The following is a 25,441-nucleotide window of genomic DNA, read 5'->3' on the forward strand; positions in this document are numbered from 1 at the left end:
TCCATGTCTCTCATATACCTCTTGGGTGGTAAATTCCCTGAGAATAAAAGCAGATCTTGGGCCAAACTCGATGCCATCCTCTCTGCCTAGCATTTAAGGCAGAGCTCTGCACACAGTAGGTGCACAAAAAATGTTTGATGAATTGAATTTGTTGAATGGAACTGGCACTGTTCTGTGAATTCCCTTCCTCATTCTTCTCTCTTTATTCCCCCCTCTCCCACTTTCCTGAGGGCAAAGACAAATTCCCATTTCCCAGAACAGAAGCTTTTTGTGGTTCCTCCCCCTGTAAGTCAGGTTCTTCCTATCTCCCCCTTCCCCCCCCCCCATCTCTGGCCCCTCTTCCACCCTCTTCCCACCCCCTCCCACCCCACCTCAAACCTGGACTGGGCCACATTTTGTCCTGCAGCCTGGGTGCCCTCTGGGTTATCGCACCAGGTGACTTTTCTGAGCATGTGAGAACCAGACCCAGGTGTCCTGCCCTCTCCCCAGGGGCTGGCCCCTCTCTGGCCATCTCGGCCCCAGACTTCCAGAAGTGGAATTCCCCCCAGGGCAGAAAGGATTTCAACAGGATTGGGGCTTGGGGAAGGCCCCTAGATCTGTGGCAAAAGGTGACTGAGGAGGCTTCCTGAGGCTCATCCTACTGACCAGGAGGCCCCAGGAGATGGACCAAATTATCTTTGGAAAGCCTTTTCAGTAAACCTGGTTCTGGACTAAAGAAATCTGATATCATTAACCCATTTTACAGATCAAGAAGGAAGAAATAAAGCCAGCATTTAGTAATTACCTCCCATATGCCAGGCACTAGGATGAGTGCTTTACAAATATTATCTGATCCTCACAACAAACCCTGTGGGCAGGGGAGGGGGAAAGGTGCTATTATAATCCTCATTTTGCTGTGAGGAGTCCGAGATAAACAGAAGTTGTCCCACAGTTAATTAGGGTCTAAGATCGAATTTGAACTCAGGTCTTTCCAGACCTAGCACTCTATCCACTGAATCACCTAGCTGCCTCCTAGACAGAAATTAAGTGACTTATCCAGGGTCACACAGCTAGTAAGTATCAGAGGCCACATTTGAAACCAGATCTTCCTAACTCCAAGTCTAATATTATATTTATTGTGCCCCTTAACTGCCTCAGGGAAAGTGAAGTTGAAAGCTTAAGTGACTTAGGGGCAATCAGGTGCCTCAGTGGATAGAGAGCCAGGGCTGAAGGTCCTGGGTTCAAATTTGACTTCAGATACTTCTTGGCTGCATGACATTGAGCAGGTCACTTAACCCCCCTTGCCTAGTCCTTACCCCTCTTCTGCCTTGGAACCAATACACAATGTTGATTCTAAGATGAAAGGAAGGAAAGAGAGACAGAGAGACAGAGAGAGAGAGAGAGAGAGAGAGAGAGAGAGAGAGAGAGAGAGAGAGAGAGAGAGAGAGAGAGAGAGAGAGAGAAAGAAAGGAAGGAAGGAAGGAAGGAAGGAAGGAAGGAAGGAAGGAAGGAAGGAAGGAAGGAAGGAAGGAAGGAAGGGAGGGAGGGAGGGAGGGAGGGAGGGAGGGAGGGAGGGAAGGAGGGAGGGAGGGAGGGAAGGAGGGAGGGAGGAAGGAAGGGAGGGAGGGAGGGAAGGAGGGAGGAAGGGAGGGAGGGAGGGAGGGAGGGAGGAAAGAAGGAAGGAAGGAAGGAAGGAAGGAAGGAAGGAAGGAAGGAAGGAAGGAAGGAAGGAAGGAAGGAAGGAAGGAAGGAAGGAAGGAAGGAAGGAAGGAAGGAAAAAGAACTTACCCAGAGCCAGGACCAGTTAGGAGGCATTGTGGATACACTGCAAAGAGCCAGAGGAACAAGGGTCAGATCCTGACTCTGCCATTGCCTATATCCCCTTAAGAAAGTTCCTTCCTCTCCCTGAGCCCCAGGTACCTCTCCTGTCAAATGAGGATGCTTGCCTAGATGACTTGTACCATTAACCAGGATCTCCATCCATTGCTCTTTCCTTCCATTTTTAAAAAAAATCTTTACTTCCTATTTTAGTAACAACTCTAAGACAGAAAAGCAGCTAGGGCTAGGCAAATGGGGTTATGTGGCTTGCCCAGGGTTACCCAGCTAGGAAGTATCTGAGGTCAAATTTGAACCCAGGACCTCCTGACTCCAAGCCTGAAGCTCTATCCACTACCTGGCTGTCCTTCATTGCCCTTTCCATGTGCTCTTATTGTGAACTGCCAGGTGAGAAGACCCCTCTATTAATGCAGTTCAGTCATTCCTCTGCAATTTAGAGTCTCAGAGGGTATCTAAGACCCCTGAAAGATCTAGTAACTTCCACAGGTACGCACAACCAGTATATTTTGCAGGTAGAACTTGAACTCAGGTGTTCTTGGCTTCAAGGCCATCTCTCTATCCTCAATGCCGATGCCTCTCCCTATAGTTCCTTGCAGGGGATAAAAGTCTTTTCTCATGGCAAGCCTGTTCAGCAGGCCAATAAATTATCCCAGGTGAGGAAATTGAGACTCAGAGGAAAGTAGATTGACTTGTTCCAAGTCACACAGATACTAAATGTTAAAACTAGGACTTGAACCCAGGGCTAGAGGCAGCTTGGTGGCCCAGTAGATAGAAGCCTGGACTTGGGAGTTAGGAAAACCTGAATTCAAATCCAGCCTCAGACACTTATTAACTGTGGGACCTTGGGCAAGCCATTTAGTCTCGGCCTTGGAGGCAATTGGTAACTCAATGGATAGAGCATTGGGTTTGGATTCAGGAAGACTAAAGTTCACATTTAACCATAGATACACACTAGCTGTGTGACCCTGGGCAATTCACATAACCTCTTGTTTGCCTCAGATTCTTCATCTGCAAAATAATAATAATTAAATAATTTAAAAAATAATATAAGTATAAATAAAAGAATAAAATAACTTTTAAAATTAAAATTTAAAAATTACTTAAAAATAAAAATAATAAAAAATAAAAAAATAAAAAAAAAACCATTGTAAATAAGAATTGTTTAAAAAAAACTAATAATAGTACTAACTTTCCAGGGTTGTTGTGAAGGGTCAAATGAGATATTTCTAAAGCACTTAGCACAGGGCCTGGCACATAGTAGATATTTAATAAATGCTAATTCTAAAGTTGCAGGATACAAAATAAACCCACATAAGTCATCAGCATTTCTATATATCTCCAACCCATTTCAACAGCAAGAATTAGAAAGAGAAATTCCATTTAAAATCACTCTAGACAATATAAAATACTTAGGAATCTATCTGCCGAGACAAACACAGGAACTATATGAACACAACTATAAAGCACTATCCACACAATTAAAACTAGATCTAAACAATTGGAAGAACATTAACTGCTCATGGGTAGGATGAGCTAACATAATAAAAATGACCATCCTCCCCAAACTTATTTACTTATTTAGTGCCATACCTATTGAACTACCAAAAAACTTTTTTTATTGAATTAGAAAAAACCATAACAAAGTTAATTTGGAAGAACAAAAGATCAAGGATATCCAGGAGAAATCATGAAAAAAAAATGCAAAGGAAGGAGGACTTGCAGTCCCAGATCTCAAACTATACTATAAAGCAGTGGCCATCAAAACAATTTGGTACTGCCTAAGAGACAGAAAGGAGGATCAGTGGAATAGACGTGGGGTAAATTACCTCAACAAGACTGTCTATGATAAGCCCAAAGATCCCAGTTTTGGGGACCAAAACCCACTATTTGATAAAAAAAACTTCTGGGAAAATTGGAAGACAGTATGGGAGAGATTAGGTTTGGATCAACATCTCACACCCCACACCAAGATAGACTCAAAATGGGTGAATGACCTGAACATAAAGAAGGAAACTATAAGCAAATTAAGCGAACACAGAATAGTATACTTGTCAGATCTTTGGGACAGGAAAGACTTTAAAACCAAGCAAGAATTAGAAAAAAATCACAAAATGTAAAATCAATAATTTTTATTACATCAAATTAAAAAGGTTTTGTAAAACAAAACCAATGCATCTAAAATTAGAAGGGAAGCAACAAATTGGGAAACAATCTTCATTACAAAAACGTCTGACAAAGGTCTAATTACTCAAATTTATAAAGAACTAAACCAATTGTACAAAAAATCAAGCCATTCACTAATTGATAAATGGGCAAGGGGCATAAATAGGCAATTTTCAGCTAAAGAAATCAAAACTATTAATAAGCACATGAAAAAAATTCTCTAAATCTCTTATAATCAGAGAGATGCAAATCAAAACAACTCTGAGGTATCACCTCACACCCAGTAGATTGGCTAACATGACAGCAAAGAAAAGTAATGAGTGCTGGAGGGGATGTGGCAAAGTTGGGACATCAATCAATGCATATTGCTGGTGGAGTTGTGAATTGATCCAACCATTCTGGAGGGCAATTTGGAACTATGCCCAAAGGGCAATAAAAGACTGTCTGCCCTTTGATCCAGCCATAGCACTGCTGGGTTTGTACCCCAAAGAGATAATAAGGAAAAAGACATGTACAAGAATATTCATAGCTGCATTCTTTGTGGTGGCAAAAAATTGGAAAATGAGGGGATGCCCTCTGATTGGGGAATGGCTGAACAAATTGTGGTATATGTTGGTGATGGAATACTATTATGCTCAAAGGAGTAATAAAGTGGAGGAATTCCATGTGAACTGGAACAACCTCCAGGAAGTGATGCAGAGTGAAAGGAGCAGAACCAGGAGAACAATGTACACAGAGACTGATACACTGTGGTACAATCAAATGTAATGGACTTCTCCATTAGTGGCAGTGCAGTGATGCTGACCAACTTGGAGCAATCTATGAGAAAAACTACTATCCACATCCAAAGGAAGAACTGTGGGAGTAGAAACACAGAAGTAAAACAACTGCTTGAATACATGGGTCAAAGGGATATGGTTGGGGATGTAGACTCTAAATGAACATGATAGTGCAAACAACAACATGGAAATGGGTTCTGATCAAGGACACAAGTAATACCCAGTGAAATTGCACATAGGCTGCAGGAAGGGTGGTTGGAAGGGAGGGAGGGAAATAAAGTGATTATTGTAACCAATAAATAAATAAATGAATGAATGAATAAACAAACAAACCAATCAATCAATAGACAAATAAATGAATGAATGAATAAATAAATAAATAAATAAAGAGAAAACAAAAAACAGCAACAACAAAATGCTAATTCTTTTAACTCCAGGTCTTCCATTAAATGCATTAAATTCCAATTCAACCCTTTAGGCCTCCTTCTTTTCTGCAAGAAGAGAAGGGTTAGGACATTTCTTCCTAGTGCCCAACTGTCATCTTTCCTGTTTTTATCTCATCTTCATTTGAGTTTACACAGAGCAGAGAAAGGGATATTAGATGTCCCCACTATTTCCCAACACGGGAAGTTTTATTCAAAGAGTGGCATTAAATTGACTAAAAGAATGGCATAGTTTTCTTGCCTCCAAACATCATCATCTCTCCAGACCTCAGCGTTCAGCTAGGACAACTTCCTTATTTTATAGAAGTATAAACTGAGGTCAGTTGGGTGGAAAAGTCAATAGAGGGCCATTTCAAAAAGTCACATCTCCCCAAGTCCAAATCTGGCCTTGGATGCCTTCTAGTTGTGTAACCCTGGGCAAGTTGTTTCACTCTGGTTGCCTTAGCATCCTCATCGGCAAAATGAGCTGGAGAAGGAAATGGCAAGCCATGCCAGAATCTTTGCCAAGAAAATCCCCAATGGGGTCACCTAGAGCCAGGCAAGACTGAAATGACTCAACAAAAACAACAAAAGTAGGGGAGACAAGATTGAAGAATAGGAAAGGCTTCCTGGAGAAGATGGAATTTGAAAATGAGTCAGAAGGAAGCCAAAGAAGCTAGCTAAGAGGTAGAGGGGAGAAAGGACAGTATTCCAGACATGGGAGACAGCCAGTGCAAAGAAATGAAGAAGGACTTCCATGTTGGAGAAAGTAGGAAGGCCAGCTTATCTGGATCAGAAACTGTGGAGGGGAGTAAAATGTCAGAGGACTACATGGTATCAAGGGGCCAGGTTCTGAAGAGCTTTCAGTGTCAAACAGAAGACTTTATATTTGATCCTGGAGGTACTAGGGAGCTTGTTATTATTTAGTTGAGTCTGACTCTTCATATATGGCACCATTTGGGGTTTTCTTGGCAGGGATCCTGGAGTAGTATGTCATTTCCTTCTCCTGCTCATTTTATAAATGAGGAAACCAAGACAAACAGGGTGAAGTGACTTGCCCAGAGTCACAGATTGTAAGTATCTGAGACAGAATTTGAATGCAAGTCTTCTTGACTCCAATCCCAGAGTTCTAGCCACTACACTATCTAGTTGCCCTTTGGGGCTACTGGGTATTTAATGAGCAATTGTATGACATAGTGAGACCTAAGATTAATTTTTTCCTTAGTACTTTTTCAGTTACATGCAGAAACAATTTTTGACTATTGTTTTCTGACATTTTAGGGTTCAGATTTTTCTACCTTCCTTTTCTTCACTGCCACCGCAAGGTAGTAAATGGTCTGATAGAGGGTATACCAGTGCTTTCATGCAATACATATTTCTGTATTGCTCATCAGACTTAAGAATTAAGAAAATCACTGTGGCAGTTGAATGGAGTGAGGAGAGACTCAAAATAGGGAGACCAATTAGGAAGTGATTACAACAGTCCAGGCAAGAGTGTTGAAGGCCTGGACCAGCTTGGCTGGTTGTGTGCATGGAGAGAAGGGAATTTATCCTCAAGATGTTCTGAAAGAAGAAAGGACATTTGACAGTGAGTGGAACATGAGAGATGAATGTGAGTGAGGAGTTGAGAATGACACACTGGACCGGTAAGCCTAGGAGATGGGGAACATGGCAAAGCTAGGAAGATAGACCTCAAACATGCTGAGTTTGAGATGACGTGGCGACACCCAATTGGAGAGATCCAAAAGGTAGTCAGTGGAGAGGTCCAAAAGGTAGTCAGAGGTGTAGGACTGGATCTCAGGAGAGAGATAGGGACTGGATGTAGCAATAGAGGAATCACCTGCAAAGAGAGATGATCATTGAACTCATGGGAATTGATGATATCATAAAAGGAGACAGTAGAGAGAGAAGAGAACAGGGTTCAAAACAGAGCACTGGGGGACACTCACTCTGAGGGCCTGATGTGAATGAAGATAGAAAGAGAACCAAGAGAGAGGAGGGTCATGAGAAGAGTATTCAGGAAGAGAAGGAGATGAACAGTGTTAAAGCTCATCTGAGGGGGCAGTGAGGTGGTTCAATGGATTGAGAGTCAGGCCTGGAGACAAGAGTTCCTGGATTCAAATCTGATCCCAGATACTTCCTTGCTATGTAACCCTGGGCAAGTCATTTAACCGCTGTTGCCTAGTCCTTAACCTCTTTTGCCTTAGAACCAATACACAGTATTGATTCAAAGACAGAAGGTAAGGAAAGAAAGGAAAGAAAGGAAGGAAGGAAGGAAGAAGGAAGGAAGGAAGGAAGGAAGGAAGGAAGGAAGGAAGGAAGGAAGGAAGGAAGGAAGGAAGGAAGGAAGGAAGGAAGGAAGGAAGGAAGGAAGGAAGGAAGGAAGAACCAGGAGAGAGGACAGTCATGAAAACCCAGAGAGAAGACTTTTCAGGAAAAGACATGTTTAAGATTCATCTGAACTACACCATTTTGGAGGTGGAAAGAATGTATATTGGGAGGAAGGCATGGAGCTGACCATGGAATTTCAGTTTTGGAGGGCCTAGGGATTATGAAGCACCTTGCCCCCTTTTGACTGAGGGAGAACTGAGGCCCTGGGGAGGGTGGGAGTGGGGTGGCATAACTCCTGTCCTTTCTTTCCTCTGCCTCCCATCTCCATGAAAGCACTGATCTGTCTGACCTGGGCTCAAGGGAGAGAATTCAGAGGGATGCTGCTGCTTCTCTCCCCACCTCCCAGCCCCCACGTGTCAGAGAACAAATTGGGACAATTTGGTGTGATTAGCAAAGAATTCACATCTGGCCAGCAGTCCCCCTCCCGGCCTGGGGGCCCAGCTCCTGCTCCCCATTAGGAGCTATTTACATTGATGGCTCCATTTGTCTTTGTAGTGGGGGCCCTGACAGCTCCCTGACCACCCTGTGGGGGAGGCCAAGGCCAGGCAGTCTCCACGGACACAAGTCCCCCTCCTCTCCCTGATCCTCTCCTCTCCTTCCCTCCCCAGGCTGGGTGAGATTCAAGGCAGGGATTTGCCATTCTGGTCTTTCTCCTGGCTGCCATGGGCCCTGGGGGTAGGTAGTATTGCTGAAGTCTGGTGAGTAAGGGAAATGTTAAAGGTGCTTGGTGATTGCTCAGTGTTCCAGAAAGAGTCCTGAACCAGAACCAGAATACCCGAGTTTGAATCTTGATTCCATTGTGTCAGTGGGCAGTCATTTCACATCTTGGCCTCAGTTTCTTCCTCTGTAAGGTGGAGCAGAGGAGAGAGTGTCAGGTTTGAAGTCTCTTCTTCTCCAGTCTAAATCTGGCCTCAAACACTTACTAGTTGTGTGACCCTGGGCAAGTCACTCAACCTTGTTTATCTCAGTTTCCCCATCTGTAAAATGAACTGGAGAAGGAAAATGAAAGCCCCTCTAATGATGCCAAGAAACTCCCAAATCTGGCCTTAGACACTTCCCAACTTCCTAATCCTGGGTGAGTCACTTAACTTTGCCTCAGTTTCCTCATCTGTAAGATGAACCGGAGAAGCGAAATGCAAACCAGTCCAGTATCTTTGCCAAGAAAACCCCAAATGAGGTCATGAAGAGTCGGGCTAGACATCAGCAACAAAGTGGTGATAGTGATGGATTTGGGGAGGGGTGGACTTAGAACGGTTAAAACAAGATCACTCTTCAGGCGTCTGAACATCTTTGGGTGGCTATGGGAGGAACCATGAGTGTGCTTAGAGATCATCAGAGGCTTAGGGTGGGATCAGAGGAGAAAGGGTTGAACCTTCCAGATGGAGTCCTAAGGGAAAACAGCTGGATACCCCCAAGGGAAGAAGAGGCCATCCTGTCATTTCCTTCACCCCTTCACAGAATTCCTGAGTCATTGGTGCTACAAAAAATTAATAATAATCAAACCAGGGACTTCTGAGACACACCCACCTCAGCATGCCAGCTGGACAGCTGTCTGGGAACGGGCAGGCTCTGCCCCTAGAAGACTCTAGAAGGCAGCTGCCAATATGGTGATGGGAAGGAGGTGGGAGATGCTGGAGGTATCTTTGTCATCCATTAAAAGCTAGCCTGCGCTCTCTTTTCTTCCCCTCCCCAACCAAGTGACCCCCAACTCCTTGGTGTGTCACATGCAATTTGGGTCTATTTAAAGAAACGCTGACCCCAGGGGTCACTCTGGCGGATTCCTCTCCCCAGGAGAATCACCACCAGATGGCAACCTGAAATGTACCTCTTCTCAGCTACAGACACTCCCTGGCCTGGGAGAGGCTACGGACCCTGAGCAGGAACCTGCTTCCAGGGCAGCCAGGACCACAGCTGGACTTTCACCACCCAGCCGGGGTCTGCCATGGATGAGGGCATTCCCAGGGGTGTCTTTTTTTTATTGAAAATTTTATTAATACCTCTTGTTTTTCTATCACAGAGAATTGTAGATTTGGAACTAGACCAGACCTTAGAGGCTATCTGGTCATTTTACAAAGGAGGCAACTGAGGGCTGGCTGAGAGACAACTAGGTGGAGCATAGAATAACTGGACTTGGAGTCAGGAAGACTAGAGTTCAAATTCTGCCTCAAACATGTATAGCTATGTGATCCTGAACAGGTCATGTAACCTCCCTAGCCTCAGTTTCTCCATCTGTAAAATGGTTTTAATAATGGCACCCAACCTCATGGGATAGTCATGAGGATAAAATGAGGTAACATGTAAAGGGCTTTAAAAACCCTAAACCTTTTGTTAATATTTACACTATTTATCTATATTTAATATTTGATCATTATTAATAATATTTTATATTTACATTAGCTAATATTTATGTAATATGATAACAAAAGAAGGTTTTTAATAATAATGTGTCCTCATGATTAATAGTAGGAAAATTATTTGCCAAGGGTCATACTGCTAGTTGAGGATCTGAGGCAGGAATTGATCTCAGATTTTCCTGATTCTGTGCCTTCTTGGGTCTAAGATGTAGAACAAAGATCAATGGGAGAAAGTAATGCAGATTTCTGCTCATTATAAAGAAAAGCAACCTAGTAATTGGAACTATTAGAACTAAGCCAAGTGAGCTTCCTAGTCCCACAGGTAGTAAAATGAGAATGTGAAATCTGGATTCAAACCCAGATCTCCTGATTCCATTCCTAGTACTTTTTCCATGGCACCAAGCTACTTCCTATCAGTTCTAGATTATACCCCTCCCAGCCTTTAAGGGGGATATTTTAAACAATTTTAATTGACATGTAATTTTATATTGCTTCCACTTTCCAACTTATTCTGCCTTTTCCTCTGAGAATCATCTCTTTTATAACAAAGACTAAAAAGAGGTTTAAAGAAAAAAATTCATAAAAACTAGCCAACATGCTGAAAAAGTCTGTCATTACATGTTATGTTCTACACAGATTATTCTCCAACCCTCTTACCCTCTGCAAAGAAATAATAAACTGAGGCAATCAAAGGAAGGTTATGAAGGCAACTGGCCAGTTGAGCCTGGAGTCAGGAAGACCTGCATTAAAACCTACCATCGGACACTTGCTATATGATCTTGGGCAAATCACCTCAACTTTAAAATGGGGATAGATAATAATAGCATTTCCCTTGCTCAAACAAAACATTTGGGCACTGTGCCTGGCACATGGAAGTTCTATATAAATACTTATTCCCTCCCCTTCCTCTTCTTGGTAGGAGATGCCTTCTTATATCTCTTCTTTGGAACTAAGCTTAGTCATTAAACTTTTCTAGCATTCAGATTTTCCCCCTTTCTTTTGTTTTTAACCAATTATATTTATTTCCCAGGTAACTTCCTCTCTCCCTTCTTCACTCCTTCCCTCCATTCTTCCTCTCCACACACTAGAGAAGGCATCATTTAACAAAGAGATCTATCTAAATTAAAAACTCGTTTATTCCTATTTATCAGTACTTTCTCTGATGATGGACATCCACGTCATTCTTTCAACAATTTCTGTTGCTATATATAATGTTCTTTTGGTTTTGCTCATTTTATTCTTCATAATTTCATCTAGAGTTTTCCATGTTTTTTTAAATCAACCTGCTCATTATTTCTTACAGGGCAGTAGTATTCCATCGCAATCATATGCCACAAGCTGTGTTGTCATTCCCTAATCTATGGACATCCCCTCCAGTTCCAATTCTTTGCCACCAAAAAGAGAGCTGCTTCAAATATTTTAGAACATAGAGGTTCTTTTCCTTTTTTCTTGATTACCTTAAGAAATAACCCAAATGGTAATATTGCTGGGTCACAGAGCATATACAATTGTATAACTCTTTGAGCATCATTCTAGATTGCTCTCCAGAATGAATCAGTTCCCAGTTCCACCAACAGCATATCAGCATCTCATTTTTAATGTCCCCAGAATCAGTTTCTATGGTTTTGATGCTACTATTTTTGCCTTTTGCAACAAGGGATGCAATATTGCTTTATCTTTTTAAACTCTTAACTTCTTTCTTAAGATCAATATTGTATGTTGCTTCAAAGGCAGAAGAGCAATAAAGGCTAGACAATGGGGATTAAGTGACTTTCCCAGGGTCATTCAGCTAGGAAGCATCTGAGGTCATATTTGAACCCAGCATCTCCTGAATGGGCTCTCAATCCACTGAGCACTGTATTGCTTTTGATAATTGTATGAAGGAGAGAATTTGATGAAATTTAGATTCAGAGGGCCTGGGATCAAATTCTGCCTCTAATTGTTGTGTAAACTTGGCCAACTCAGTTGCCCACTCTGAGTCTTAGTTTCCTCATCTAGAGAATGAGGAAGTTAAACTAGATGGCCTCGGTCTCAGGGGTTCCTAACCCAGGATATATGAACACCCCCAAGTCCATGGATTGATTCCAGAGGCCCATCGACTGAGATGGGAAAGATATGACATCTTTATTTTCACTGATCTCTAATGGAAATGTAGCGTTTTCTTCCATTATGAATGTAGGTCTGAAACCACAAGAGTAGCAGCAATTCCCTTGACTTTTTGCTAATAGAAATCACAGATACTGTCATATCATCTTACAGTTCATGCAGATCTCTGGAAATACTGTGAATTCTCATTGCAGTTTTGAAATGACTGGAGTTTATTAGACGCCATTGCAGGATCTCCTTTGTACAGGCTGGGCTTCAGCATAAATGGTTTCCTTTGTATTCCTCTGTATTTTATTGGATGCATTCTAAAGCATTCTTCTCAGAAGGGTTCTCTAAGCTTCCCCAGAAAACCAAATCGGTCCATTACACACGAGAGGTTAAGAGTCTCTTCTGCCTCACTTCCAACTTTATACTCTATGCGGCTGGCTTTTTTGTACAGAGAACTCTACTCTCTGTGACCGACAGGTATTTATTTTGTGATCAGTCAAGTCTTACATGTTACAGTGAAGGATCAAAGCCTTGGACAGACAGTCACACAAAAGGGGTGGGAGAGGAGGGGACAATGGTCAAACCTTGCCTAGGGCCCACAAATGCCTCATCTCAGCTCTGGGGGTAGTGCTGGGCATAGAGGAGGCTCACACCTGTCTGAGGGGGATGGGTCTAGACCTAGACAGAACAAGGAGCTCATCTGGGGAGAAGAATTTCATTTTCTTTTCTTGTCTTTTTTTTTTAACCCTTACTGTCTGTCTTTGATTCCAAGGTAGAGTAGAAGGGACTAAGCATACAGGATTAAATGACTTGTCTAGGGTCACAGGGCTAGGAAGTGTCTGAGTCTAGATTTGAACCCAGATCCTCCTCCTGGTTCCAGGCTTTGAACTCTATCCACTGAGCTATCAAACTGCCCTTAAAAAACAAAACAACAGAAAATGAGGGGATGCCCTTCAATTGGGGAATGGCTGAACAAATTGTGGTATCTGTTGGTGATGGAATACTATTGTGCTCAAAGGAATAATAAAGTGGAGGAGTTCCATGGAGACTGGAACAACCTCCAGGAGGTGATGCAGAGTGAGAGGAGCAGAACCAGGAGAACATTGTACACAGAGACTGATACACTGTGGTACAATCAAACACAATGGACTTCTCCATTAGTGGCAATGCAGTGATCCTGAACAACTTGGAGGGATCTATGAGAAAGAACGCTATCCACATCCAGAGGAAGAACTGTGGGAGTAGAAACACAGAAGAAAAACAACTGCTCAATCACATGGGTCGAGGGGATATGATTGGGGATGTAGACTCTAAATGATCACCTTACTGCAAACATCAACAGCATGGAAATAGGTTCTGATCAAGGACACATGTAATACCCAGTGGAATTGTGCATTGGCTATGGGAAGGGTGGGGGGAGGGAAGGAATATGATTTTTAGTAACCAAGGAATAATGTTTGAAATTGACCAAATAAAAAATTTTTTTAAGTAAAAAAAAAAGTAACATGCACAATTTTTATAAACTTAAGCGGCATGAAATAAAGATTTATAGTTTCCTAATAAAAACAACAACAACAACAACAACAACAAAACCAACAACCCTTACCTTCTTTCTTTGATCAATACTGTGTATTGTTTCCAAGATAGAAGAATGGTAAGAGCTAGACAATGGGGGTTAAGTGACTTGCCCAGGGTCACACAGCTAGGAAATGTCTGAGGTCACATTTGAACTCCTGTCTCTAGGTCTGTCCTCTGCTTTTTTTTTTTCAAAGTTTACATCTTCCTATTTTACCCACCTGGAGGTGCAGTGATCCCTCATGGGTCTGATCTGCAGAGAAGTTTTGGTCTCCTCCGTTTCTGACCTGGCCAGGTTCACCCATCCTCAGGCAACCTGATGTTCCCTGCTCCTTTGGGCTCCTCATCCTGGTGCCAGACAGCAGACACCCAAACCGGTTTAGCCCTATTGTGTAGCAGAGGTCTCGAGCTCTGAGGACCCTTCAGGCTCAGCTGAGCCAGTAGCAGGGATTCCAGGCATTCACTACCACATCTTGTCTTCCTGTAGCCATAGTCCATCCCATTTCATAGGTTGCAGCCCAGGCGCCAGCTTTCAGAAATGTCTCTTCTTTCCCCTCTTTTCTCTGGTGCCATCAGCGTGGATGCTTGTGTCTCTCCTACTTAATTTCACTTCTGAGACTCAATCGAGAAAAGAAAGCAGGCATTGAGTCGGGGGATCTGGGCTGAGGAGAGCCCAGGAGTGGAATGAGTGCTCTGGGTCCTACGGAAATTGTGGATTTTGAATCTTTCCTCTAACATTTATTCAGAGAATCAGAAAACAGGCAGTGATTGAACTAGGAAAGTAATTCTGGCCTTTTCCAAAGGCCATCTGAGTTCAGTTCCTAAGGGACTCTGGACGCGTTCGTGAACAGAGGAGAGGAGGCTCTGAGTGTTTGCCATGTGGATTAGGAGGGGTCTGAACTCCAAGACACCATCAAAGTGAGCCCCAGGGGTTTTTCCATTGAGATCTTTTTTTAGTCAAGTCAAATGAGATGATATCCAGAAAGTGGTTTGTAAACTGGAAAGCACTATAGAAATCTAAGGCATTTCTACTGAAACTTCTTCTCTGTATCTAACTCAAAACTGCAAGTTTAGACCATTAAATGTCACCTGGGTATTTTTTTTTGTTGCCCCTAAACCCTTACCTTTCATCTTAGAATCAATCCTGTGTATTGGTTCTAAGGCAGAAGAGTGTTAAGGGCTGGGCAATGGGGGTTAAGTGACTTGCCCAGGGTCACACAGCTGAGAAGTGTCTGAGGCCAGAATTGAACCCTCACCTGGGTCTTTTAAAAGCTCTTTGGTTTGCTGCTTCCCTTCCTCAGTGGCTCCTCTTCTCAAATCCCTGCTCCTCATCTTAGTAAATAGAAGTCAGTCACCAAGTCACTGTCAGTCTCCTAAACCTGTATCTCTTCTGGGTACATCTTTGATGAATAACTTAACTTAACTCATCTAATTAGTGTTTGAGGAGTCTAGCAAGAGAGATTGTGGGGAGATACTATATAAACTACAGGGAAAAACACACATATGCATATATGTATGTATATGTGCATGTGGATATGTTTATAAACAGAATGGAATATTATAACACTACAAAAACTACACAAAATATATAGCAAAATATGGATAGATACAAGAAGTGATGCGAAGTTAGAACAGTAAAACCAGGACAATGAATACATTTATTGCAATAGTTTTTTGTTTGTTTGTTTTTAAACCCTTACCTTCTGTCTTGGAGTCAATACTGTGTACTGGATCCAAGGCAGAAGAGTGGTAAGGGCTAGGCAATGGGAATTAAGTGACTTGCCCAGGGTCACACAGCTGGGAAGTGTCTGAAGCCAGATTTGAACCCAGGACCGGTAAGCCTGGCTCTCAATCTACTGAGCTACCCAGCTGCCCCCAATAGTGTTTTTTAAGAAAGAAAACAAAGAGAAAAATTATTAGGTTTGGTGATAATTGGTAAGGAAACTGAAATTATATATATATATATATAATATTTATTTGTAATTTGTTTGATTCTACTTTATTAAAATGTACAATACATTTTTCTTTAAAGCCAATTCTCTCACCAAAAGAGTATCCCTTGCCCACTCAGTGGAACCTTTCTACCTGATATTTCCTCCTCCCAGATTAATCCTTCTCCACTGAAGCAAGAGACTGAGTCACTGAGGACTTGGTTCAGGAAAAGAGAAGGAAAGAGTCTAAGAATCCCTTCTCCCTTCTTCCCCAAGTTTGACTGCTGGGCTTGTGGCTTAACCTTAGTTCTCCCATCTGTAAAATGGAACAATAATTCTAGATGACATGACTGAGGGTATTCCAAAGATTCATTTGGGGATGTCAGGTATTTGTGGTTTTTCTCTCTTCACTCCCACAATTCTGGACCCTACCTTTCTTTTTTTAAAAAACCTTTACCTTCTGTCTTGGAATCAATACTGTGCATTGGCTCCAAAGCAGAAGAGTAGAAAGGGCTAGGCAATGGGGGTCAAGTGACTTGCCCAGGGTCACACAGCTGGGAAGTGTCTGAGTCCAAGTTTGAACCCAGAACCTCTTGTCTCTGGCTGGCTCTCCTGGGCCCAGCTCTCAATCCACTGAGCCACCTAGCTGCCCCCCCCCTTTCTTCTCAGATACAGTCAGGAAAAATAAAAGCCCCAGTTCTCAAAGAAACTAAATGGTCAAGATAAAACAAAAACCAGGCAACAGAGTGATTACAAATTAAGTATGTGTTTGTGTGTTGGGAGGAAGAAACGTGACCACAAAACCAGGCAAAAGAACCAAAAGAAATCAGGCAGCAGATCTAAATAACTACTGCTGACATTTACACAATGCTTTACAAATATTCTCATTTGAACTTGGAATCATAAATTTCAAGAGAGCTTGAAGAGACCATAGTTATTGAATCTAATGCCTTCATTTCACAGGTGAGGACACTGAGGCTCAGACAGGTGAATTGACTTGCTTAGGGGTCACACAGCTAGTGACTAAGGGAGCCTTTACACTAATCTTGGAGCCATCCCCCCTTCCAAGTCTATCACTTTGTCCACTATGCCACGGGTACTGTAGGCAGAGTCCCCATTCTGCAGGTGAGAAACTGAGGTTTAGAAATGTGGTCGCAGGGCTAGTGTGTGACTTATTTCTGGGATCCTGGTTTGCCAGCACACTGGGGCTCATTTTCCTGCCTGGGCTGCTTGGCCACCCCTCCAGGTTTCTTTAAGAGCATCTCTGCCTCTGGCCTCGGGGCTGGACGTGCCAGTCATTTGAAGGTCCCTTTCTGAATTGCTTGACTCTCAGGAGCTAAAGTCCTGACAAAAGGTCATTGGAGAATCGGCTCTGCAGGCCTTGAGAGTCCAAGGCTCCCCTTTGGGTGTGGGTCTCACTTTCTGGGGGCAGGATCTCTCTGGAAAAGCTCCCACCCCAGTGAGTTGAGGAGAAAAGGCATTTTCCAAATCCCAGTTACAAGAGCCCTCTCCTCTGCTTTTATTCTGGGTCAAAGAAGTACCCCACATCCATTTCTGACCTGCTTCCAACCCCCCATCTCACCTCTCCCTTCTCTCACCTCCATGTCCTACCCAGCTCAGCCCTGCCTCCTAGGGGATGGCAAAAGGGCCAGCAAGCTCGTCTCTGCCTGTTTACTTCAGGGTTGGTTTGCTGGAAGCCAAATGTGACTTCCTGTTGCTATAAACAGGGCCAGGGAGAGATCAAACGGGGCAGAGGGATGAGTTCAGAGGAGAAGAATTGGGGCCAGCCGGTATGAGCCTTCGTCTAATAGAAAGGTTTAAAAATAACCGGAAGCCCAAGAACATAGGCTAGCAGAGGTGATATAAAAGGAAAATCCAAAGTCTAGGTCAGGCGAGGGGCTGATGGCTTCCTCCAAGATCGCCCACATGTTACTTTTGCCTCCTCGGATGCTCTGAGTCTGCTTTCCTCGTCCCCACGTCATCCACCTACCTCCTTCTATCCCTCCCCAAACCTCTTCTCTTCCCTTCCTTCTCCTACCTTCTGGACTAGGAATATACCAGCCTTCAATCCCTCCCCAAACCTATTCTCTTCCCTTCCTTCTCCTACCTTCTGGACTAGGAATATACCAGCCTTCAATCCCTCCCCAAACCTCTTCTCTTCCCTTCCTTCTCCTACCTTCTGGACTAGAAATATACCAGCCTTCTATCCCTCCCCAAACCTCTTCTCTTCCCTTCCTTCTCCTACCTTCTGGACTAGAAATATACCAGCCTTCTATCCCTCCCCAAACCTCTTCTCTTCCCTTCCTTCTCCTACCTTCTGGACTAGGAATATACCAGCCTTCAATCCCTCCCCAAACCTATTCTCTTCCCTTCCTTCTCCTACCTTCTGGACTAGGAATATACCAGCCTTCAATCCCTCCCCAAACCTCTTCTCTTCCCTTCCTTCTCCTACCTTCTGGACTAGGAATATACTATCTGGCAGAAGAAGCCCTGGAGTCCTTGTCTCTGCCAAACTGTGTGACTTACAGCAATTCTCTTTCCCTCTCCTAGCCTCAGTTTTCCTTTCTGTAAATTCAGGGATTAGACAACAATAATAGTAGTGTGTTAAGATTTGCAAAGTGGTTTCCCAGTATTATCTCTGAATTTCATAACAACCCTGATAGGTAGGTGCTATCATTATCCCCATTTTACAGATGAAGAAACTGAGGCAGGTAGAAGTTAAGATTTCTCCAGAATCACACAGGTAAGTATCTGAGGCCATATTTGAACTTAGTTCTTCCAGACTCCATGCCCAATATTCTATCCACTGTGCCACCAGCTGCTAAGAATATATCTAAGGGTCCTTCCAGCTCAAAATCCCATAATCCTTTCCTGCATCCTCCCAAGTCCTGTTTCACTTACTTTTAATATGCCTTCTTTCCCCAAATGATCCGAGACTTTTCTTTGGCCCAGGGATGAACACAAATAGCAGTAGAGAGAATTCACCTTAGTTTCAGGCAGAGCAAAAGAAAAAGCAGCTTTGTACCCTGGACAAAGTTTGACATTTGTGTCCCTGTGGTGATGCTGTCCCCTGGATATTTTAAGTCTACTGTAACACATGAAATTTAACTTCTTATTATGAGATTTAAAGCTAGAGAACTTAGAGATCTAATCTATGTTCCAAATGGAGAAACTGAGACTCAGAGAACAGATACATCCAAGACTGATGAAGGTAAGAAGCAAATCAACCTGGATTTGAACTAGGTTCCCTAATTTCAAATCCCAGCTCTGTTCTATATGAATATGTGATGATATTCATAAAATAAATATTTACAAACAGTGGAGAGGAGGATTTTGTGGCATTAGGAACTTTCAAAAGCACCCATCATTCACAGTGTCCCTCTTTCTCTTTCTCCCTCAGAATTCCTGCCTCCATCCCATTCTAAGGGTCTTGCTGGGAATATCTGGGAAAGTTCCTGGTGGGCTCTCCAGCACTTTCTTCCTAGGGCACAGCCCTCCCCCTTCTAGTCACCAGAAGAGGCAGCTTTGGCCCAGAAGGGGCGTGGGTAAGGGGGGGGTGTGCTCTAGTGAAGCTGTCACTCACTCACTCACACCCGAGGAATGCAGACGGCAGGGCTGCCCTGTGGTTATGTCTCCACCCCACCGACAGAGGTAGGCGCCCAGGTACCCAGCCTGTGGGCTTTGGGATTCCGCCAAGGAGGCTGATGAAAAGAAGCTGCCAGATTAACCCTTTCCTGGCCCCTGCCTCCTTGCCTGCCAGGGTGGTCGTAGGGGCTGGAGGGAGAAAAGAGATGATAAAGAGGGAACTGAGTGCCAGGGTGCTCTGATCTCTGGGTGATAGAGTTAATAAGGTGGACAGCCTCAGGGCATCCTCTTTACCCCCTGCTTTTGGCCCTTTACTACTAAGGTCACTGCTGTTTTTTAGAGCATTGGACTGGGAGGAAGGAGACTTGGGTTCCAGCTTTGATTCTGCCACTGACTTTGGACAAGTTACTTCCTTTTTGAGGGACTCAGTTGCCTCAACTATAAAATGTAGGGGTTGAACTGGAAGATTGATGAAGTTCCTGCCAATAATAGCCTTCTCTCCTCTCCTTTCATCTCCTCCCCTCCCCTCTTCTCTCCTCCACTCTCTTCTCCTCCCCTCTCCTCTTTTTCCCTTTCCTCCTTCCTTCTTCTCTCCTCCCTTCCCCTCTTCCCTCCTCTCCTTTTACATCCCCTCCTTTCTTCTCCTCCATTCCCCTTCCCCCTCTCTCTTCTCCCCTCTCCTCCCCTCCTTTCTCCTCCCTTTTTGTTTTAACATGTTTCAGAGCACAGAAGTTCCCTGTGGCCAGAGCTCTGGAGTTCTCAGGGCACAATGTATTCCAAGGGCTCAGATAACCCCCCTTACCCCACCCCCTCCTCTTCAACAACAAGCCCTCAAGCTAACCATCCCTGAGATCATAAGGCTTTGATTTTGTTCATTTCTCCCCCCTCCCCTAAAACTGGGCCAAGCCCGAGGAGCATCCATCCTAACCCTTTCCTGCCTCCCCGAGGGAGCTTCCTCCTCCCCTTTCCGATACCTAGAAGCCCACAGAGAAGGCAACACTGCAGAGAGCAAATCAGGAGGCAGCAGAGAGACAGACGGGACCAGAGGGGAAAAAAGAGAAGTCCAGCTGGGTATCTCTTTCTACCCACACACTCATCCGCTGCCAAATAGAAGGGGCTTTATAGGCACCCTGGGCATGTCTACTCTGCCCTACGTTTGTGAGGGGGAAAGGGAATAGAAAGCAATGGACTTCAAGCCCAAGCCCAAGCAGTGAGGCTGGACAACCTGGGAGAACTTTCTGAGAGGATAAAATCGAGAAAAGCTCCTTTTCTGAGGGAGGAGAGGAGTTGGGTACCTGGGTGTAGGGGTGGGGTCGAGGGGAGGAGATTGAAACATGTTGCTGTGCCTGGAAGGCTTTTGGTGGAAGCTGGCCGGGTCCAGGACAGAGGAATGAATGAGATGATCTCACATAGTCTTTTTTTTTTTTTAATATCTGCCAACTGATCTGAGACAAGTTTGTGTCTTCCTTCGTACAGAATGCCCACCACCCAAGGTGCCTGTCTTAGAGAACCAGATGTTTTGAGGGGGGTTCATTTCGGTGCTGGCCACCCATGCCTCAGCTCAGCCAATCAGCAGCCACTCAATGGGAATGGGGTCCATTGAAGCTTAGGGGGTGAGGCTGCAAGGAGGAGGGGCTCTGGGTTTTTTCCCCCTTGTTGCATTAGCCACTGGGAGTCCGGATGTTGGTGTCTCCTGTGGTCAGAGACCACTTTATCAATCCTTCCTAAACCACCCACTGAGAACCCCTTCCCCCTCCTTCTCCCCTGAGGATATTCTTCTGGCCTGGGTCTAAGCAACCCCACTGCTTTCTTCTTGCCTCCCCGGCTGGCCCCATCAGCCAACCCAACCATTAACAGCTCTTGGTTCCTAACCTAATCCCCCTCCCATCCTGCCCTGGGCATAAAGGGAAGGAAGAGGTTAATATGGTCAGGGAGGTGGGAGGAGCACTGAGTGTTAGGGAATGGGGTGCAGGACCATTTGATGCTGAATTTCTCTTCCCCACATTCAAACTTCAAGACTCTGAGTTTCCTTGAAATGTCTCCCCCTTATAAAAGAGATGGATGTGACCTTGGGCAAGTCACTTTGCCAAGTGAACCCCCATTGACCAACCCTTACTGCTCTTCTGCTTTAGAGCCAATATTGGTTCTAAGATGGAAGGTAAGAATTTTTGGAGAGAGAGAGAGAGGTGGAGACAGAGAGAAACAGACAGAGAGACAGAGACAGAGAAACTGAGAGGGATGGAGAAACAAAGAGACAGAGATAGAAAGACAGACAAAGATGGAGAAGATACAGAGATAAAGAGACAGAAAGAGACAGAGAGAAACAAAGAGGCAGAGAGATAGAGACAGAGATAGAAAGACAGAAAGAGACAGAGAGACAGAGAGGAACTGGAATTGGTTGGGGGTGGGTAGAGGTGGGAGATGTCCCTTGCCCAGAAAGGGAGTTCCCCACCTCACCCCTCAGGGCTAAGCAAGTATAGCTACCTCTCAGCCATACAGACCCACCCCCGCAGGTGTAGACACCACCTATATATGAAAGAAACAGCTGAGCAGGTGTAGCCAGTGCCTTGCAACATGGAAGCAGCTGAGCAGGAGCAGGCACCCACCCCCAGTTGGTGTTCTTGAGTAGAAATCATGTAACTCCCATGAAGCTCTAGGTCTTTGTCTCTTAGAGTCACATTGCCCTACTCCACCTCACTCCTCAGGGAGGGATCTTGGACTGAACTGAAATAAAAATGAACATCTCCCAGAGCACATCCCCTCAGCCCCAAGATACTAACTCCTAACTGAGCAAAAGACCCTGGGCTGATGGGGACGAAAGAATGAGATCTCTAAGCACTTTGTTTCCAGGCACATGTTCTCTTCCTCCTGGAATCAGGCTGGAGAAGAATGGGTGTGAGCTGAAGACGTGACCTGACTTAGCCCTTTAAAGACAGACCTGAGAAGAAGCCCTACACATCTGAATCCCCAGCCCTGAAATATCTGCCCAGAGCTAGCTCTTTTCTCATTCTCCCAGAATCCTGCTCTCTTCAAGGCAAGGGATTCTCTACCGAAGCTTTTCTTTGTTCATCCCCACCAGGCAAGGTCCCTTGGATGCACTGGTGATGCTGAAATCCTGAAGATGCTGGAGAAATGCTCCCCACACTGGGACTATTGCCAGCATGATAGAAAAGGATATACACCAGGAATGCAGAGACAACAGTCAAGGGCAAACAAGTTGGTAGTAGTCTCTCAGTAACGGAGGATGACTATTGTCTTTGAGTGTTTTTGTGCACAAAGACACGTGTGCATGAAGATTTAAGTGGAAAAGTCGATGCACAGAGACAGTCCCACTCTCTCGGCGTTGGAAGCCTGGGTCCAGTGGCCTGAAAAGTCGTTACACCTGGAGACTTCCTCAGCTGCATTGGATGGCTGTGTTGTCCTTTGTGCTCCAACACGCCCGAAGCACTCCACGGTGCTTTGCTGCATGGCCATCTCAGCCGTTGAACCTTCTTGTTCAAACAAGTAGAAAGGAGAGAAATAAGAGGAGGGGATCAGCTAGGTGAACCATGGATTGAGAGCCAGGACTAGAAATGGGAGGTCCTGGGTTCAAATTTGACCTTAGACTCTTCCTAAGTGTGTGAATCTGGGCAAGTCACTTGACCCCCATTGCCTAGCCCTTAGCTCTTCTGCCTTGGAACCAATACACAGTATTGATTCTAAGATAGAAGGTGAGGGTTTAAAAAAACAAGAAAGAAGTGAGAAAATAGAAGTCAGAGGCAGCAGAGGAAAGAGCCCTGAACTTCTGTCCATGATACCTGCATCCAAATCTTGACTTTTACACTTTCTCAATTTCTTCATCTGTAAAGTGGGAAGATTAATATACTAATAGAATGTCTCACAAAACTATTGTAAGGAAAATGTTTTGTAAGCCTTAAATCAATACAGTATTTTATATTTTATTTTATATATAATTATATCTTATGTAATATATAATATAATAGAAAATAATGTTATATTACATTATATAACATTAATATTCACTGAATACTAAAGGAATTAACCTCAAGTTCCCCTTGTTGCCATAATAAATAATCATAATCATAAAAGCATCCAAGAGGGAAGAGGTCATTTCTTTTCTCTGTGGTGCAGTGGTTAGAGCATTGAACCTAGTGTTAAAAAGTTTGCTGTAGTTTAGTCATTTTTCAGTTGTGTCTGACTCTTTGTGACCCTATTTGAGGGTTTTCTTGGCAAAAATACTGGAGTGGTTTGCCATTTCCTTCTCAAGTTTATTTGACTCCAGACTGGCACTTAGCCGCCCATGTCAAGAAGGGCTGAATTCAAATTGGGCATCAGACATTAGCTATGTGACCTTGAGCAAATCACTTAACCCCATCTGTCTCAGTTTCCTCATCTGTAAAAGGGGATCATAATAGCACCTTCTCCTGTGTTCTGACGCTCAAAGGAGATTTCTTTTAAGTGCTTTACAAACCTTAAAGGACTATATAAATGCTCTTCAGGTGAGTTCTTCTGGCATTCAATCACTTTTACCATTAGGCAGTTATATCTTATAGTCTAACTGGGCTCTTTCTTGCTGCACAATATAACGAAGATGAATGACTAGGAGCTGGACCCAGAGATGGGGAGACAGGATCAAACCTCATCTGGCATATAGTGAGGATTGGAGGTGGGAGGAATGTGCTCTTCATTAGAGGAATGATACCAAACTGTGAAACTGGATTCTCCTCCACTACCTATAATCCTACCCAAGGTTGACCACATTCAGGAGGTCATAATTCTGTCCTTTGCTCAAAATGATGCTCCGCCACCCAGAGTCTTCCCATTGACCTATCTCCCATCATTCTACTCTCTAAAATCCCTCTCTATTAAAATAATAACCCATATTTATCACCATAAGCTTTATAGTGCATTTTCTTACAGAAACCCTGTGATGTTTGTAATGCTTGTTATTTTTATTCCCATTTTACAGATGAGAAAACTGAGGCCCAGAGAGGCAAAGATATATAAGGAGAGATTTAGAGCTAGAAGAGAATATGGAGGTCAACTAATCCAACCCCCTTTCATTTTACAAGCGATGAAAGGGAGCCTTAGAGAGTTTAAGTAACCCAGCAAGGACTACCCAGAGAGTACAGAATTAAGATTTAAATCCCAAACCAGCACTCTTACCCTGAGCCATGAAATTTTCCTGTATTCAGTCACACAGCTAGTATTTGTCAGGGCCTAGATTCAAACATTGGAGTCTCCACTTTTTTGCATTAGACCATATTGCTTCCAGGAAAATGACCCAGATGTATGAGAGACAACTCAACTATGATCACAGTAGATTCTACTCCTTTCCTATGATTCCCTTTTCCCAGTGTTCCTCTAGCTATGTCCCCACTCTGACAAGACACTGATGAAGGAAGTAGCCTTTATATTCTCTCTCTCTCTCTCTCTCTCTCTCTCTCTCTCTCTCTCTCTCTCTCTCTCTCTCTCTCTCTCTCTCTCTCTCTCTCTCTTCCTTCCTTCCTTCTTCCCTCTCTAGTAGCAACTCTAGGACAGAAGGGCAAGGACTGGGCAAATGAGGTTAAGTGACTTGCCCAGGGTCACACAGCTAGGAAATGTCTGAGGCCAGTTTTGAACCCAGGGTCCTTATGACTCTAGGCCTGGCTCTCTATCCACTGTGCCACCTCGCTTCCCTGGGTATAGCTTCTGTCCATTCAGATGTTCATAGTCCAGTCTCTATGTGTTCCTGTCTGGTTGAGATTTGGGTTGAATAGGGAGAAGGAAGTTCTATCTGTGAATAGTACCTGGAACAAAAGAGTTGAGTATAAGAAGGATGAAGGAGGGTAGAGATTTCCAAAGGGGGAATTAGCAGAAGGTAGCTTTGACTGGATGGTGTCAGAGGAACTTCAGTGAGACTCAAGGAAAAGCTTCCCAACAGCGAGTGCAATTAGATATAGGAAAAGGTGTGGAATTGATTCTTCTTGCTCCTTTCTTCTCCCCAGAGGAGGACAGATGTGGAAATTAAAGCCCAGAATGCATGAATAACGTCTGACATTACATAGAATGGCTGGACAGAGAAAATCTAGTCATAGGCTTCTATTAGGAGGCCTTTCCTCTATTATCCCAATCCCTGCAGCTTCTTTTCTCTCCTCTTAGCATTTAATCTCCCTCCTAATCCCCAATCACTTCCTTCTGAGGTGGAAGTTGGGGACCCAGAACCAAGAGAATATATAAGCAGTGGGCCTGGAACATATAAAAATCACAGACTGAGAACTAGAAGTCCCTGAGAGGTCAGTTAATTTAATCCCTCTTCCTACAGATGAGAAAACTGGGGTCTAGTGAAATAA

The sequence above is a fragment of the Monodelphis domestica genome, chromosome 2 (assembly GCF_027887165.1).
Source record: "Monodelphis domestica isolate mMonDom1 chromosome 2, mMonDom1.pri, whole genome shotgun sequence".
NCBI lineage: Eukaryota > Metazoa > Chordata > Mammalia > Didelphimorphia > Didelphidae > Monodelphis > Monodelphis domestica.